Source organism: Danio rerio, chromosome 18, assembly GCF_052040795.2.
Source record: "Danio rerio strain M-AB ecotype USA chromosome 18, GRCz13ab, whole genome shotgun sequence".
Lineage (NCBI taxonomy): Eukaryota > Metazoa > Chordata > Actinopteri > Cypriniformes > Danionidae > Danio > Danio rerio.
This window is the reverse complement of record NC_141038.1, coordinates 10,263,197-10,277,472: the sequence shown is the minus strand read 5'-3', so window position 1 is coordinate 10,277,472 and position 14,276 is coordinate 10,263,197. Positions and strand designations below refer to the sequence as shown.

At 35.0% G+C, this 14,276-nt stretch overlaps 1 protein-coding gene and 1 long non-coding RNA gene across 3 annotated transcripts in view; one reads left to right on the top strand and one right to left on the bottom strand.

Annotated features, from left to right (window-relative positions):
- LOC147832748 (uncharacterized) overlaps positions 1–7,777 on the bottom strand; it is a 124,774-nt gene extending 116,997 nt beyond the window's left edge. The window contains exon 1 of the long non-coding RNA XR_015514734.1: positions 7,569–7,777. This is a non-coding gene — a long non-coding RNA (uncharacterized LOC147832748). The remainder of the gene's footprint in view (positions 1–7,568) is intronic.
- grm3 (glutamate receptor, metabotropic 3) overlaps positions 1–14,276 on the top strand; it is a 75,308-nt gene that overhangs the window by 7,165 nt on the left and 53,867 nt on the right. The gene's annotated exons all lie outside the window — the stretch shown is intronic.

The window sequence follows — 14,276 nt, the reverse complement described above, 5'->3', positions numbered from 1 at the left end:
TTACAATGTAGATTGTGTCAACGCAGCTTCACATAAATGGTCCTAGTAACTGGATAGATAACTGGAAAATTAAGACACCTTCACCTTCACCAATTTGTATTCATATTATTACTTTATCATCTCTGAAACAAAAGGAGGCATCCGATAAGTCTGCTTAAGTTTTTATATAAAAGTTTTAAATTATGACTGTTTAAGTAATTTAAAGAATGACTTTTAAATAATGGCTTACACACACACCATTGTTAAAAAAATAAAAAATTTAAAATCTTGTTGCACTACTACACTAGTTTTATTGTGGAAAAAAATGAAAAAGAACATTTTAATTGACAATCTAAAATATTTAACGGCATATATTAAAAAATAAAGATAATTTAGTATTCAAAAATGTTTTATTTTGATTATGTTTTTAAAGTAGGTAGTAGTAGGTAGTTCTGTCGCCTCACAGCAAGAAGGTCGCTGGTTCAAGCCTCTGCATTTCTGTGTGGAGTTTGCATGTTCTCTCTGCGTTTGCGTGGGTTTTCTCCAGGTGCTCCGGTTTCCCCACAGTCCAAAGACATGCGGTACAGGTGAACTAAGTCAGCTAAATTGTCCGTAGTGTGTGTGTGTGTGTGTGTGTGTGTGTGTGTGTGTGTTTCCCAGAGATGGGTTGTGGCTGGAAGGGCATCTGCTGCATAAAAACGCGCTGGATAAGTTGGTGGTTCATTCCACTGTAGCGACCCCGGATTAATAAACGGCTAAGCCGAAAGGAAAATGAATGAATAAATTGGTCACACTTCATATTTTCTGATTTTCATAGTATGTATCATTATTACTTTTTAATTAAGTAATTTTACCATAAACATCTAGTTGGATAATTCATCTAGGTTGATATTTTAAAATAAAAAAAATGCATTGAGTGTGTAAACTACCGACATTAGGAGTTAAGAAAAGCAAAACCCAAACATTTTTGTTTTCGTGGTGGGGCAGTTAGTTAAAGGGATTAAGAAATTCAGAGGTTTGCTCATTTTTTTTGCCTTGCAAAATCACACAGCCCTGATACACTGAAAGTGAAAATCATTATTTTTCTTAAATTAAAAAAAAAAAGTATTAAAGCATTTATCGTGTTGGACTTTACAGGGTTTTTTTATTTTATCAATATTAAATTATTGCAATGACAATAATGCAGAATCAAATGCTGAAAATAATTACAAACTAAACTTGAAATTAACTAAAGGAAATATTTACGTAAATGAATACATTTTAAAAATCAAATGTACATAGTCAACCTGTCAACAAACATCACAAATCAAAAAATCCACCTACAAAGTTCAACTAAAACTGAACATTCACTTGCTCCAAACCTGTTTGGGTTTCATTCTGTTAAACACGAAAGTAGATATTTTGAAGAATGCTGGAAGCCTTCCATAGATTCATTAATCCTACTGTGGAAGTCATGGGTTACAGCCTTCTTCAAAATATCTTATTTTGTGTTTAACAGAATAAAGGAACTCTTGAACCACTTGAGGGTGAGTAGTGAGTGAATTTTCATTTTTGAGTGAACTGTCCCTTTAAAATCATTCATCATTTCCTTTATAGTTTTATTTTAACAAAATTTTGATTCACCAAGTAGGTTCAGGTTCGGGGCACCAATGAACAGATTTGGTGTCTGCCTTAAAATTCCCTTTCAGCATGCGCTGAGTGACTGAAGCGGTCTACATCTGAAACGACTGAGATGTTAAACATAGCGTAACGCACATCTCTCCTAGACTGGAATGAAGACTTTCTAATGATAGTAATTACTGACAGCGACGGAGGCCTGGCAGGAGGGATCACAGTTTGACTGGAAAAGTTTGGGCACGTAGCCCAAAACGAAACTAACTGCTTTGTGTTTTCAGGAGTACACTGCTGATTGTGTCAGTAGATTGATCTATTTTGTGAGTGTGTGTGTGTGACTAAATAAATGATGTGTTTTATCAGCTTTAGTCTATGGCTCCTGACAGCGCTTCTCTAAGTCGCTACTGCAGGGCCACTTTCCCCGCTGAGTCACAGCATCCTGACATACACTTTATCTCTCTGCTCTCTCCAGCTTCTCGAAAATCTTAATCCATAGAATGCGATTAATGGCAAACTCACACAAACCCATTTCATATCTCAGGAAATTGCAAGTTACTTTGGAGTCGAGCAAAAGTCTCAATAAAACACATTGTTGAGGTCACTTTGTCTTGCAGGACTCATCCCCGAGCTTGAATCTTTGGATTTTGCTGCGTTTGTAGTTTTTCCAGCTATACCACAGTGTCGTGTTTATGGATCAGTGGCCTTACAGCTGTTAGAGGAGCACTTTTAATATTTAATTGAGCCTTTCCGCTATAGCTGCTCAAAGGGCTTTCTTTAATCTGCAACACATTTATTATAGTCAAACACTCCTCTGAATCATGGAAATAAAGATGCAGTAATATACTATAGTAGCCTACACAGAATATTGTGTATCAAATTGATGAACTCATTAAATTAAAATAGATTTGTATTTATTTAGATAGTATAATTTCATGGTAAAATAGGGATTTTGTTATTCAAAAAAAAGGCCTTAAACTAGTTAAGAGGGCGACAATGAAATTTGTCCATGCATCTTATGTAATTAATTAAAATCCTGTCATAATACCATACAGCAGACCATAATAAAAAGGTTATCAACTGTTGTGCCATGAAAATGTGATACCCATAAAGAGTATTATGCTTCATATTTATTCGTTAGTAATAAAAAGATAACTAAACTCATATGAAGTTGCATACTTAAAAAAACAACACACATTTAAAACACTACATCAGGAACTTAACCCTTTGCACTACATGGGTCTAAAGTGACCCGTCTAAGTTTTTTTTTTCTACATCTATTTTATAGCTTGTGCATCAAAGTGTTAAATAGTATAAGCCTTAAAATCGTTAGCATTATTCATTAATTTTCTTTTCAGCTCAGTCCCTTTATTAATCTGGGGTCGCCACAGCGGAAAGAACCGCCAACTTATCCAGCATATGTTTTACACAGCAGATGCCCTTCCAGCCGCAACCCTTTTCAGGAAAACATCCATACGCAGCCATTTACACACATACACTACGGACAATTTACCTACACCACATGTCTTTGGACTTGTGGGGGAAACTGGAGCACTGTTAGCATTAAATACATTTCAATTGTGGCTATAGCTATCAAAACATACAAACATTATCCCTTGGCAGATAAATATATACTACATCCAAAAGAACACATACATTTGCCAATATTCGCCATTGTTTTTCTATTCAACAAGAGACAGCTACAGACATTAACGGCTTTGCTGAGGTTTTTTTATGCAAGAAAGAACATTTGCAAAGATACAATATAAACAGAGACAAGAGGCTACATAAATAAAATTCCAGCAATTAAATTTAAATGATTTACACCAAGAAATAGTTTTTACACACAATATAATTGTTAAAGTCTTTTAAGAAGTTGAAATTTAGCACAAAAAAAGCAATAAATTAATAATAAATTTACAATAAGAAGGGTTTACATTCAGAGAGTAACCAAAGAATAACATTTTTTGGAGAAATACAAAAGTTTGGAAATAATTATTTTTTAATGAAATCAAAAAAGTCAACACAAAACACTTTACAGTAAGTGCACTCCCAAAATAAATTATTTAGTGCTTCATCATATTGAGCATTTAGGGGAAATATTGTTATTAAATTTAGCTAGTTTTATATCCATTGGGTAGCAATAATGAATGATTTTGATTGAGGGGGAATGGGGGGGGGGGAATGGGGGGGGGGGGGCAGGAAAAGAAGACTGATGCATAAATTGTTCATATGAGAAAGGGACACCAGAGTCATTAAGAGCTGACTAACTAAAAAGTATATTTTTGTTAAACCAGTTATTTAAAAAAAAAAATAGATTTATTTTTATATCTAATAGTTTTATTATTCCAAATAAAATATAAACATAATTATAAATGTAAGGGACCAACATAATAAAGCTTGTTTATGAAAACTAGAAGTTTTAAAAAAAATTTAAACCTCCAACTGAGCTAAAAATTTAATTTGGAATAAAATTCCGAAATGACTTTGGGTGGTTTAAAAACGTCTTTAACCACTTAATATTAAACAAATTATTAAATGTGGAAAAAAACTAAATCAAATCCTCCCATGGCCCGATCAGTGGCTGAGGACTTGTAAACATTACAGTAGGCAACATGACTTATTGTTCACAAGCTCCTTGCACAATGTCCTCATGCACCTAACATCCACAAGACTATATATTTCGACATACCTTCTGATGTTTATCCAAGTTTGTTTTGAGCCATAATTTGAAGTGAAAAGACATGTCCGCGTGCACTCCACGGGGCTGTCTGCAGATCTGAGACTATGTTGCAGTACTTACACTTCACATTTAAAAGCGCCAAAACGGCTAATTTCGTTATAAAGAAGGCTGCGCCATCTTAGAAGAGAAACTAAACAAAAACAAACAAAAAAAAAAAACAAGAAAACAAGTAACAAAGCTGACTGAGAGTACTAATAAAAAAAACGTAAAGTTGTTTCATTCATGCTTGTATTAACGGACCTCCATTCCTGATTTCTGCTTCTGGAAGACCTGAATAGGCCTAGTTAGCTTCTACCTAATTAAACACACCTGAACAAGCTAATCAAATGCCAAGAGTAATAATAAAGCTAATTTTCCTCCAAAAATAAATTGTTACTGTACAAGTCTTGAAAGCGGTGTTTTCTTGATAAAGTGGACTTTTTTTTGCAGTTATTCACTTATTGTTTATTTATTTATGCATTTTAGTGATATTTTAAGGACTATTTTTTTGTCTGCATTAGCTTGTCGGATGGTCATTATAAGCACACTTTGTGATGTACCAAAAACATTTCCTAAAGATTTAGAATAAAGAAATATGGGGGGAAAACTTTATAATATTTATTATTTTTAAAATATAAATTTGACACCGCATATATCATTAGGGAAAAATGTATTTTATAATGGACCCATTTCACATTGACGTGTTTAACGGTCATCATCATCTTAAATCCTAGAAAGTTTTTAATGTTTAGATTTTTTTAAAACGTATAAACATTTATATTTATTTATGTATGATATATCATCCTTGCTTCAAATTATAAAAAACAAATTACAGCTTGTGTAAGGTGTTTCTAATGCAGCGTCTATGGAACAGAATAGTAAATTTGACGTTATTCTCTCCTCTGGTTGCCGTCATCAGTCCCACACAATTTTTTTCCTTTTTCTAAAAGTTTTTATAACACATTGTGGAGTTTTTATTTTATTATTTGAGCAAGTAAGATTGTAAAAAATGTATTTGTTGTACTCTCCCATTCACTGCGCTTCCCAACTGTGACGACTTCCGCCACTTAGAAACCCAGAATTGTGAAAAGGCTGTATTAAAATTAAAATAGGAATCTGTTATAGTTTTAAATTGAAACTGTAGTCTAGTGTCATTTATTAAGCAAATAACAAACTGGCCAGCACATTCAACTTCTCTCAGTCAGAATTTGACCATTTAAAAACCAAAAACTAAAACATAAATAATAATAATAATAATAATAATAATAATAATAATAATGTAGAGCTTCCCAATTTTTCTAGCCTCTCTTGTAATTAAATTTGAAAATAACAACTTCAGCCAAAAACAGCCAAAAAATTAACTTTAATGTGCTTCAAAATTAACTTTTGATGCTACACACCTTTTTATTGGTAATTTTTCTTTCAAGAATAAGGTCCAAGATTTAGAATAAAAGTTACTTGTCAAATGTTTTTTTTCTATTTAACGACAATAGTCACGCAGTAGTGAAAGACGACTTGACTTACATCAGATTTCCGTCTTAAAGCATTCATCGATGGGTTATTTTTACTATTTATGTTGGCATAGCAGTCAAAATAGGACAAATGAGCACATGTATGGGACACATTCTGGACATTTGCCTGTGGAGGGTGGGCCTTAATTTTTGCAACAAATATGAGGAGGCTGAGTAGCATTTAATTTGGCATTGTGCATAGACTCAAAAGGTTATCAATTATAATAATCATTGTTTGAATCCCTTCCCACTGTTATGGGAAAATGCATTCATTTTACTGACCATACTTATGAGACAGATGATGAAAACAACACCAGCATGCTTTTATTTTTAAATTAATATTATTATCAAAAATTTGGCATTCAAATACACATACAATATGCCGACAGACAACATGTTTGAATTGAGTTTTTATATTCACAGATTTTAGCAGGAACAGTTTGCACGCCCTGCTGGATATATGTGACTTTTGCTCAATTTTTCTGCATTGCAAAAATCATATAGCCCTGGTAAAAACATTATGTTGACCACTTTGTAAATGTAGCACACTTTTACTCAAGCAGCACCGTTATAAGTATCATTCAAGTCTGTAGCAGATGACAAGCATGACAACTTACATATGGTAATTTGCTAAAGTGATTGAACAAACAATCCCAAAGTTGTTTTAACGCCAGCTTTTAGCCTTGATGTACAAAAATAAAATAATTTACAAATTCTAGAGATCATCCTGCAGACCATTTCACACACCATCTTTAAAAGATTTAAAACTGAACCTGCAGTATTTTAATAAGTAGCCCAGAACCAAGCCACAAACATTGTGAACTAAACAGAGATTGTGTTAAAGAATGGGAAACAAATGAAGAGCTCTCTGGCTTTGAATAGCTTCTTACTTCAGCCGAGGTTGTTGGTCCATCGGGCATGTGTGTGTGTGTGCTGTGGTGCCAGTTCACTACAGAAACAATATCAAACTATGGTATAAACACAGCACTATACATATAAGAGACAGAAAGCGACATATAAAGTCACTTATCTGTTTATAATGATTTGATCAGCTGTAGTTTGAAATTACGCTTAGTTTTTCTCCTCTAAGCACTTATTATGTGGTCTCTGTCGCCATCTTGTGGATGGACAGAATCAACTGTCTTTGCTCTGCAAAGTATGAGAAGCTGATGGATGCAATTTTACAATCTCTGAAATGATAAATATTTAAAATAGGCATTATCGTTATAAATAAATTGCATAGTTGCAATTTAAACAACTACATTCTTGCCTTAAAAAGCCTTGAAAGTACATTCTATTATCCAATAGCTGCAATATTTGTCAAACTGCAGTGAGTTTTGTGTTCTGCTGTCAGTCTGTGTGGGCGGAATAATACAGAAGGGTGAAGAGGCTGTATGAGTGCGGTTATTGCAGAATATTGCATGGCTATCAGCCAATCAGATTTAAAAACCAGACAGAACTGTTGTATATATACTGCTGGTCATACTTTGAATTGAACAAACAATTCCAAGGTTGCTTTAACATCACCTTTTAGCCTTGATGTTTACAGTAAAATCCTTTACAAATTCTAGATTTTCTCTCGCAGACCATTTTATACACCATCTTCAAATGATTTAAAACTGAACCTGCCGTATTTTAATAAGCAGCCCAGAACCATTAAGCCATAAACAATGTAAACACAACAGAGATTGAGTTAAAGAATGGGAAACAAATGAAAAGCTCTCTGGCTCTCAATAGCTTCTTACTTTAGCAGGGGTTGTTGGTCCATCGGGCATGTGTGTGTGTTGTGGTGCCAGTTTTCAAGCTTAGTGCCACCCCCCTCTATGAAGAACTCAAGTGGATCTTTTTAGTCCTTCTTAAAGATACGCTTCAATAGTGGGAAAGCTTTCCTACAGAAACTCTCATAACATACACACTGTGATACGGAGCACAAACACGTACTTGAGAAATGAATAAACTCTGTTTGAACCTAACCTTAATTATTAAACCACTGCGTGTAACTCACACGTTTACCATTCCGTCTGTCAAGTTTAGCTTGGAGAGTGATAAAACAGGTTTTAAAAAATATATCAGTGATGTAGACATCAGAATAGCACATACTTTAACTACCCAGAATAACTAGAAATCATCGTGCCATAGCAACTACCATAGTAACATGATAAAAAGGGAATTAGAATGACTGAGAATATGTTTTAGTGATTTATTTTTCAAAGATCAATATGTATAGATTTTTCATGTGTAAACAGCTTTCATATTGACAGTTTTTTTTGTTGTTTTGTTTTGTTTTTTGCCAAATGTTTGCTTTAAAGCTGCAGTCTTTAAGTTTTTTTCTCTTTGTCGCCATCTCTGTTTGAAACCTGCAATTGCAGTTAATTGAAGAGTTATAGGCCCAATCCCATTTCTAGCCCTTCTCCTTACACCTACCCCTCGTTTGGCACGTTCATGTGAAAGGATAGGGGGTGTCCCAATTCTCTCTAACTTAAAAGTGTAGGGTTAAAGGGAAGGGCTAGATACCCCTTCAAACTGACATTTTTCAGGACCACACTTAAAATCAAGGGGTAAGAAAATTTTTTTCTTGTCATTATTTAAATTTTTTACAACAAACAAGCACGTTTTAAGACATTCATAACCGTGTTGGTGTTTGACTGTCATGCTTAAAAAAATAAATAAATAAAAAACACTAAAAGAAAACCTGCTAAATGTTGCTATCTATAATCCCTAATGTTAACTCCTGTATTGTAGTCCCATAACATTCTGACACACGATGACACTCAAATACCCTGTCAGAAAAGTCTAGTGGCTGTACAATGACTACATTTACATGGACACCAATAATTTGATTTTAATATGATTAAGACATTACTCTTGATTATTGAGTCTACCATGATTAAGATTATGATTAAGAGTCTACCATGTAAACAGCGATTTTCGAAGGTCATAACAGAAATCGAATTAAGATATGTGGAGAATGCTGGTCTTAGTCACATTATTAAAGGGCATCACAGACATGTAAACACCTTAATCAAACTATAACCGTCATGTACTTGTCGCTGCATATTGTGACAGGATAGTTTGACTGAACATTATGAAGCTGCATCCACTAAATCAGTGAAGGACCACAGACACACACATCACGAAATGTGGAGGTTTTATTCTTTCCATTGTGCGTCCAGTATCAAATTCCATTAAAACAACATTCTTCCAGCAGTCCTTACTCCATACTCACATCCAATATCTTGTCACGCAGGGGGATGAGTAAAGGGTTCCCTGAATTAAAGTAAAACTGCAGGACTGCAGTTAAAAGTCGAACAATAAATAATGAAACACCCGAAATTACATGAAACTCCGGAGGAAACGTGGATAGTGCAATAAAACTATGTGTTATAACATGTAAAAAGGGTCATGAAAGGAACATTCAAAAAGCAACTCATGTAATTGCTTAATCATATAATTGTCTTACTCAGATTGACAAATAATTTGATTACTGATGTTCATGTAAACATAGTCAGTGTCTGCTTTAATGTTAATGTTGTTTAATGTATGTTTAAAACACTAAAAACTTAAAAAGTGAACTATTCATTCATTCTCCTTCAGCTTAGTCTTTATTTCAGAGGTTGCCACAGTGGAATGAACCAACAACTACTTTAGCATATGTTTTACACATTGGATGCCCTTCCAGCTGCAACCCAGTATTGAAAAACACATACACATTCATTCAAACACACACACACACACACACACACACACACACACACACACACACACACACACACACACACACACACACACACACACACATACACACATACATCAAGGACAATTTAGTTTATCCAATTAACTTATCCAGCATATATTTGGACTGTGGGGAAAACTGGAGCAGCCGGAGGAAACCCACACGAACACGGGGAAACCACCCAAACTCCACCCAGAAATACCAACTGGCCCAGCCTGGACTCGAACTAGTGACCTTTGTGCTGTGAGGCAACAGTGCTAACCACTGAGCCACTGTGCCACCCTTATTAAATTATATTAGTTGAATTAAATATTGTGGTTTTACTGATGCTTGTTTACTATATATGTATTAAACAAACCTTTTTGATAGTCAATTAATAATTCACACACTGGAAACCACTCAACATACTCTAATGCTAAAAGAACTAAGGTCAAAGGTGAGCCTGAAGAGTCTGCCATGACAATGATGACCATTCAATATCAACCCAGAACCTCTTCAGAAAACGCAGACCTAACAGACAGATTGTATTTGACCTCAGCTAGATCAACACGCCGTGACTTTAAAGAGATTTAGATGAAAACAGAGGTTCTTAATGAGCTGTATCTGGTATCAGACACACCAGCGAGTGATACGTCCTCCATGCGTAATTTGTCTTCCACTCCATTTCTCAAACCATGCGCTAGCTTAATGTAGTGCACCGTGGTAATGTCCTCCCTTGATCTGCTTTGCTGATTGGCAGATGAATCGATTGGCATGCTGGTTAAGACTCTCCGGCGCCTCTTTTGGTGTGTTTCATCATCAGAGGAGTTGCTCACAAAAGAGGAAGAGTCATCAAAGGCTCTACTTCACATTTACAACTTTGCAAATGCAAGTTCTGACGAATGATTGGACCATGTCAAATGTCTCGGCCAATCACAAGCTCTCATTTTGCTGCAGTAAAATGGTTTAGCGTGTACAACATGCTTAAGCGTATGTCTGAAATATATGATTTGATGAGAAAGTCGTGTTTTGTTGGTACAGCTTTGAATTGGTGTTAGTGACATTCTTGGCCTGTAGTTCCAATTTGTACCTGTGTCTTGTTCTTGTGGTTCAGTGAGTGATTGTTAGGAAAGGCACATTGAAAAATAGGACCCAGCTATTCAGAGAAAATAAATATAGACAGTAGCTTTATATGACAGAATAGCATACTACATTCATTCTTTTTCCTTTGGCAGAGTCTTATATTTATCAGGGGTCACCACAGCGGAATGAACTGCCAACTAATCCGGCATTAGTTGGCATGTTTTATGCAGCAGATGCCTTACCAGCCACAACCCAGTACTGGGAAACACCCATACACCCATACACCCATACACTCTCACATTCACACACACACACACACACACACACACACACACACACACACACACACACACACACACACACACACACACACACACACACACACACACACACACACACACACACACACACACACACACACACATACATACACTATGGACAATTTCATTCATTCATTCATTTTCTTTCCGGCTTAGTCCCTTTATTAATCAAGAGTCATCACAGTTGAATGAACCGCTAACTTATCCAGCATTTGTTTTACGCAGCGGATGCCCTTCCAGCTGCAACCAATCTCTGGGAAACATCCATACACACTCAAACACTATGGACAATTTAGTTTATTCAATTCACTTTCTGTATACTGCATGTCTTTGGACTGTGGGGAAACCGGAGTACCTGAAGGAAACCCACGCCAACAAGGGGAGAACTTGCAAACTTCACACAGAAATGCCAACTGGTCCAACTGGGACTCGAACCGGCAATCTTTCTGCTATGAGGCGATAGTGCTAACCACTGAGCATCCGTGCATACTACATATCAGCATAAATTACATACATATTTTTGCAACTTTAAGAAAAGTCTTATTAGTTCACATTTGTGCCTACATACAGTTGAAGGCAGAATTATTAGCCCCCCTTTGATTTTTTTTTTTTATATATTTCCCAAATTATGTTTAACAGGGCATAGAAATCTTCACAGTATGTCTAATAATATTTTTTATTCTGGAGAAAGTCTTATTTGTTTTATTTTGGCAAGAGTAAAAGCAGTTTTTAATTTTTTTAAAAACCATTTTAAGGTCAAAATTATTAGCCCCTTTAAGCTATATATTTTTTCGATAGTCTACAGAGCAAACCATCATTATACAATAACTTGCCTAATTACCCTAACCTGCCTAGTTAACCTAATTAACCCAGTTAAGCCTTTACATGTCCCTCTAAGCTGTATATAAGTGTCTTGAAAAATATCTAGTCAAATATTATTTACTGTCAGAAAAATGAGCTATCAAAACTACCATGTTTAGAAATTTGTCTCGCTGTTAAACAGAAATTGGGGAAAAAATAAACAGGGGGCCTAATAATTCAAGGGGGCTTCAACTGTATATTTACAACAATGGGAATATTCACAGTATCTCAGTGTCAGAGTTGTTTGGTTTGGGTTTGAGTAAAATGTTAATATTGATTTTTATTCTAGATTTGATAACATTTCTTCCAAAATTAGATTACAAATATTGTCAATGGGAGTTTTTATTTATCAGAAAATGACAATTGGTCAAAATAACAAAGGTGTTTTATTTGATGTAATTAAAAATCAGGGTTATTTCACCAATTATTTTTTATGATTTTTAAACTGTTCTAAAATGAAAACGTTGGTATCATTGTGACCAAAAATGAATTAAAATTGGCATAATTTTAGTCATTTTGACCAATAGTTACTTTATTATATAAATGACAATATTTTTATTTAAATTTGGAGATTTTTTTTCTCTAGTTCCATGCTGTGAAAATACTGGAATAGGCCAAATCTTTACAACTAACTAATCTTCCCTAGTTTCCCAGTGATGGGTTTCAGCTGGAAGGGCATCAGCTGCGTAAAGCATATGTTGGATAAGTTGGCGGTTCATTCCGCTGTGGCGATCCCAGTTTAATAAAAGGACTACGACAAAAAGAAAACAAATGAATGAATAATCTGCCCTAGTCATACAAAACAAAAGTATATAACAAAGCTGCATACATTATTGTTAACTAAAAGTGCATTTAAAACATCATAAAATAATTGACTAAATTTTGTTTGATAAATTAGTTAGCAATTAACCATCGCAGTAACTCAAAAAAAGGAAATGTTTTACATTTACAAACAATTTTTGAGAAAAACTATGGTTTACAGCGGTGTTTTTTAACCCTGTATCTGTCAGCACACCAACAGTACACATTTTCAACCTCTTTCTATTCAAACACACCAATCAAATCATCAGAACATTAGAAGAGACTCAAAAACCTGAAATGAATGGGTAAGATTAAGGGGGGCATCCAAAATATGTACTGTTGGCGTACCAGCAAGCGTTTTTTTTATTTTTTTGTCCTTAAATGATGTCTATCAGATGTCTAATAGTCATCTAAACATAGTCGTCTTGGCTAAAACAAGGCTAAATTTGCAGTCAGTGTTTCCCTGTTTGTCAGTGAAAATTTTATAGACGTCTAAGAACAGGTCAAAACTACACTAGTCATCAAATAAACAGAAATGAATGACTACACATATGAAGTCTGTCTAATCTGTCAATTTGATGACTAATCTAGTTTTGGGCTATTCTTAGATGTCTATTAGATGTTCACTGACAGCCCAAGTTCAGCCTTGTTTTACCCAAGCTTTCTACATTTAGATGTCTATTAGATGACTATTAAACATAAAATTGTTTGCTGGTGTGCCTCCAGGAACAGGCTTGGGAAACACTGGTTTACAGTATATGCATTTAAGAATTTTTAACCCATCCTTCCACTATGTATAGTACCATAAATCATTCTCACAATTTCAACAAAGCCTCATCTGCACAAGCGAGCTGCATAATGTTACAGTGATGCTCAGTGACATATTTAATTTGCCAGAACAATGCTACAATACATCACTGAAAACCAAATGTTTAAGCTTGAAACGAATAAAGCATGCACATAATAAACAAACATAACAGGCAGTGACAACGCAACACTGGCAAGTGACAGTTCTGTCAACTGGTCTGAAACGCTCTTACTCTGGCCCCAGGCCATCCTTACCGCCGAGCCCTGCTGTTATTCCTGAATTCTCATAAAAGCACAAGTATGCAATTTAATAGAAAGTATTCTGTCCCAGGAGGATCCAGTCTCCCTCCAATAAAGACAATTTCCAAATAATTGCACCGTAACAAAAGAGTTCTTCTTTACACTTTGCAACTACTTTCTTTGTGGCCCTTGAAGCAAGAAAAACAAATTTATTCGTTTTCACGGATGAAGAGTATTGTTGTTTGGAAAAAGGGATAACTTTAGTATTATTATTTTTTCTATTCCTTTTTTTTTTGGCACAGGAATTTGGAATTGATTTTTCGAGCTGGCTGTTTGATTTAAGCATGCTGTTAAGGAACTGCCTGCAAGCAAAATCCAATTAATTCCTGAGCCTCTCTGTACCCAAAAACGCCCCGTACCATTATTCCATCCTACCCTTCTTAACTAATTAACATTATTAGCCAAGAGGAACTGCTTAAATATTGGCTACAGTAGGGAAGGAACAAAATACCTGACTTCCCACATTTGAGGGAGATGTGTCAAAATCAGACCAAGCTGGCAGCTTTGATAATGCGCGTCTTCATATAATTATTTTTAAGATATTCAGGGATTGATTTGAACTCCGAGTT